The following is a 5,253-nucleotide window of genomic DNA, read 5'->3' as shown; positions in this document are numbered from 1 at the left end:
CGTATTGGCTGTGCACCTGAACGGGCTAGCACATTTTAATATTTATAAACAAAAAAAATTATATGTACAATAAACGTCATAAGGAATAAGTTATTATTATTAATAAATAATCACAAATAACATATTTATTTTTCTTGCATATTTAACATGACATTTATTTAGAATAAATGAAATCGACAAAATTAGTGCTCTGTAACTCCATTTTTGAAAAGATAATATGTTAGCGCGTGTGCATTTTTTGATGTTTAATCAAACATAATTATTTCTATTCGTGTTTTTCTTCTTAGTTGTGCACTCTTCATCAGGTATATGTGTGCTACGTGTATATATACACCTCCCGAAAAAAAACGTGTGTATATACACATGCTTATGCTATCCATACTCTAGGCTCACATGTGACATGTAGAAAGATAAGAAATACTGTAGCATACTGTAGCCTGCTATATTGGGACCCATGTATCTAGTAAGGAAAGAAATAACATGAAAGGTTGCGTGTTATACTTAGAGCATCTCTAAAGATCCCTTAAAATCGCAAACTATAAAACTGGGATACGGGTCAGAAAAAAATGCATTTTAAGGGTTTATTTTAGCTACGACCGAACAAATACTTTAAACAAACTGTAAAACTGAGATAAAGAGCTCTTTCCTCCAGTCCGTCCACAGCCGGCCCCTCCCCCAGCAGGCCAAGCCGGCCCCGTCGGCCGCGCCCCGTCGCCCGCAGGCCGCGCCCAGCCTCGCCGACCACGCCCCGTCGCCTCCGCCGTCTGCGCCTTGCTCTATTGCCAGCCGAGTCGTGCCACTTTGCCTGCCATGCCAAGAGGATTCCGGCGGCCATGCTGAGGTCATGGGAGGCCACAGCGATGTCGAGCTCGTCCAATTCGAATCGGCGGCGATCGATTGCGGCATCTAGCGGCCTTTTTCGGTGTGCGATGTGAATTCCAGAGAGTTTATGGCGGATTCCGGTAAATTCCGCGGCGGCGTGTTTGCTCCGACGAGGTTTTACCGGTATACGGGGCCCTCTAGGTTCGGCCTTCCAACATCCAAATATAAAGGTTTCGGGTATGCATTTTCAATGGACCTTAAAATTTTACAGGTTGAAGCATTTTTACGGTTTCTGTTCTGGACATTTTTTCGACCAAAACTATAAAACCCAAAATTATAAGGGTTTGACCATCTACGGGTCTGCTAGAGATGCTCCTACTTCCTCCTGCCGTTTCTTCCCTCGTCTAGCAAAACTGGGCATCCTCTCATCCATGGCGAATATTGATCCAAGAATCCGCCAGGATTCGACGCTGAGTCGCCGCTAGTTCCAATCCCACGCGCTGCGCCGTCGCGTCTCCCTCTCTTCACTCGCTGATCCGCAAAAATGAAATCCCCGATCCAGCCACTGGCCATACATTCTGTTCCCCCTTTTGATTGTATACCTTCTAGTCCTTCAATTTGTCAGTACTAAATCTGACCATTCTAAACAACCTGGAAGTGAGAGAGAAGCAACCACTATGGGATACATCAGGTGTGGTTAAATCATTTGATTTTCTGTACTATGTATTATCTTAAGAATTGGGAACTTGCTTTGAGGGGATGCCTTATTTCCCTTTTGGGTCTGTATGCAGATGTGCGGTGAGGTGATTTAGGTGTCGTGTAGAGATGGGTGGTGGAGGAGTCGTCAAGGAGATTGCCTGAGCAGAATCGGTAGGTCACATGCGTCAGCTTATTATGCATGTTGTTGCCCGAGCTAAATTGTCTGAATTGGTAGGATCAAACCTGTAATATGTGGTCGCTATCATACCTGTAGAACATACCGCATTCATCACCATTTAGCCATATAAAGTGGGAATATGAAGAAGATCCAACCGCTCCATGAGTAATCACACCACATTGGTTGCCGTTGACAGAATTGATCTTAGCATATTAGCAAAATAATAATCAAATCTAGCCTTTGATTGGTCGGCTGTACCAACTGAATCATCATTGATGAAATCATCCAAGTATATTCAGATAGAAAAACAAAAATCTTGCCACTTCGTGCTCGACCGTGCCCAAGGAAGAGATGTTGACGGATCTGTGATTTGGTATTGACAGATGTACGTACAGATATATTGTGGTCAGGTCATAGCTATGAGACAGATTAGATCATGAGTCGTGTGATGTAATTTGCAAATACTTAGTAAACTGAAGGTACACGTTCATGATTCATCTAGTTCTTAATTTTTTTTTAATGCTGATTATGCAATGCATAGACTATAGATTGTTTTAGTGCAAGATCAAATTTGCAAACATAGCCATGTGTGTCCGCAGAGATATCTTATTCATTGGAAAACCGTAGGAAATTCCTCCTTAAGAACATTACATAGAGTAAAATAGAAATATTCTAAGGTCTCTTGCACTAACGGATCTCCTTGTACACGGTTTTTTTGCTGATTTATTTTCCTTAGATTCTTCATATGAAATTAGAACTTCTAAGGCCATCCCTACTTGTTACTCTTGATACCGCTACATAGCGTTGGCCATGTGTGAACTCCTGCTTTGGTGAATCTAGCCCCACATGTTTTAGCGGCTGACCTTGACTCTTGTTTTTGAATGCTCCTAGTAACTCGTCAAATACTAACCCACACGGACAGGAAACTTCTTCTGAAGAGAGGTGCATGGATAGGAAACTGGCTGACATAACTAAGCCTCTCTGAAATAGAGAAAGGTAAACTATTGATCTATTCTCCCACACCAGCACGATTCCAAAAGCCTTAGAGACCATTAAGTAACTGAATAAACATTACGTATACCGCCTGCTCTCGATTCTGCACAACATTGGTTGGGGCCATTTTACATTGAGACATAAAATAAATGGAAGAACTCAACATTAAATTTATGAACGAACATGAATGATTAGGACAGGGTATTATCATAGAAAAAATATATACATATATATATATATATATATATATATATATATATATATATATATTTGATTCAAAAGTATTGGAAGCTGAAAATTAAAAGATACAGAGCTAGTTTTCCTGCTAAGTTGGCGTTGGAGAGGCCTCCTACAAAATCAAATGGTGTAAAGGAGGTGAAAAACTTTGTTGCTAGTCTTTACCAAGAGATAAACATGAGCATCATTTTTTATCTCCCATGTTGCTTCAATTAAATACTGCTAATGTACAACCTTCTTACCTCTTGAATGCGTATAGACTCCATATCTGCAAGTAACACTATGAAGAAAAATGAATGACAACAGAGTATAATTTTGGTTTCTAATATGCACATATTGTATTGGAGTGTGATCATAAAACAGAAAGAACAGATCCATGTAAACAAACACCTAGTTTTTCCTTCTAAGAAACATAGCGAAGTAGACTGGCAAACCATGTAATGCTCCAAAATGACTTATCTACTTTCCAAGAAAATTAGAAGAGGTGCTCAATTTTTCTGTGCGGCCGTACATCCACATATATGGTGAATTGTATCCACTATTTGGATTGCATATCACCTACATATCCTACCCATCCTAGTAATACTCTATACCTGGACATGTCTGAAATCAAATAACACACATAATCAAAATCCCCAAATGAAAACCTAGGATGCGCTTGCTCATTAGACACCAAGTCACAAATTGCAAGATAACATAAAAATCCTGAGAAACAAAAAGCTACCCTGTTCTTGCTCCTTGCATACCTGCAAGAAGTCTGCCAGAGTTCCTCAACTCGGTAGCTTCACCAACAATGCCAGATGTACATATAAGAAGATGATAATTATAATGGCTTATTTTTTCAAATTAATCCAAGATAAGCCTGTACACTGAAGGAAGTACTTCACTATCAGTAATCCATTGTACTAACATAATTTTGTGAATGCTCGAGCAAGGCATTATACCATGGTATACCTAAAGAAGATTTAGAACATGAGACACCACATTATTATGAGCCTGGAAAGTTAGGTCAACCTCAGAACTAAACCAATTAATGTAGATCCCAGATGTCTGAGATAAAGAGGAACTTATACTGTTTTTCCTTCTTATGGTGGAGGATTTAAAGGATTCTATCTTTTGATAAGTCTAATAGTATCACATAGATAGTGGAAAAAGTCGAGCATTATGTATTATTTTCTAAAATACATCCCTATCACACTCTGGCAGGGAAATAATTGAATGTGCGTAGCTCATTTTAAAGAATGAAGCAATGATGAATATATGGTAATAAGATTGAATTAGTTTACCTAGTATTGCAAATCTCTAATCTTGTCGCTTTAATGATGCAGATGCTGAACCAAGTCTAAACCTAACTGAGCATGGCTGGTCCGATGCCTCTTGGCTGGTTTTCTTTCATCATGGAGGTTGCAAAAGGTTCAGTGTAGAATTTTGATTTACCTTTCATGGTGAACAAAATAGGCAACATGCAGGTTGTATGCTAAGATGATGTTATATGATAAGATTAGTTTCTCAACAACTACAGCATGAGCATGGGTAACATCAAAATTCCACAAATTAGTCATGTATTAGTGTGTACTTGGCTCCTTTGAAAATCTAACAAACTAAACATTCAAACATGTGCTCCTGGAATAAGAAATTAGCACCCGCTAAATAAGAAATTTGAAGTTAGCAGTACCGGTTTAAATGAGAATACTGTCATTAATGATTGTTAAAACAAAAAATCAGTCACATCTCACATCTTAGGAATACGTAGTCTGTTGCAGGCTCAAACCAAAATTAGAACCTTGTCACGCAAAGTGCCAAATAGAAAATCAGGACTACTTTACATGTTGGATGCTTACCAGATTCAATATACCTCAAATAGCGTGGCCCTGAAAACATGTGGCTGCAAGGGAGTCCATGGGGAATCAGAGATGGCAACACATTCTTGTCCGAGGGTGCTCGTGCTACTGAAAGTTCAAGTTGGTTCCGCCACTCCATGCAATTTGAACGTATAAGGTTTGTAAAATAGGTAGAAGCAGCCGGTGATGCATCCAATTAGTTAGCCGAGCACCTACTGGATATCTAATTAAAAAAAAGGATATTAGCAAGACTGCAGAAAGAAAAGGAGATTAGCAAGACTGCAGAGAGATCCAAGTACATGACCGATCTAATGGTTGCAGATCTCAAAAAATACTGCTACTGCCGCACGCGAATCCGGCCAGCATGAGCATGAAAGTCGAGGCGTGCGACTTCTCCCCACCTTGCGCCGGAGACTCAATTGAAGGTAGTAGGCGACGATTAGATGTGTTTTTACCTTTTGTTTGGTCTAGGTACGAAAGGAG

General features: G+C 39.7%; 1 long non-coding RNA gene across 1 annotated transcript; it reads left to right on the top strand.

The window, feature by feature from the left end:
• Positions 1–1,063: 1,063 nt before the first annotated feature.
• Positions 1,064–4,490, top strand: LOC123144599 (uncharacterized). The gene is made up of 4 exons (XR_006471757.1): positions 1,064–1,513; positions 1,614–1,692; positions 2,591–2,695; positions 4,258–4,490. It is a non-coding gene; the product is annotated as an uncharacterized lncRNA (long non-coding RNA).
• Positions 4,491–5,253: the final 763 nt, after the last annotated feature.

The sequence above is a fragment of the Triticum aestivum genome, chromosome 6D (assembly GCF_018294505.1).
Source record: "Triticum aestivum cultivar Chinese Spring chromosome 6D, IWGSC CS RefSeq v2.1, whole genome shotgun sequence".
Lineage (NCBI taxonomy): Eukaryota > Viridiplantae > Streptophyta > Magnoliopsida > Poales > Poaceae > Triticum > Triticum aestivum.
Note: the sequence above shows the minus strand (reverse complement) of the source record. Positions and strands in the feature narration are given on the sequence as shown.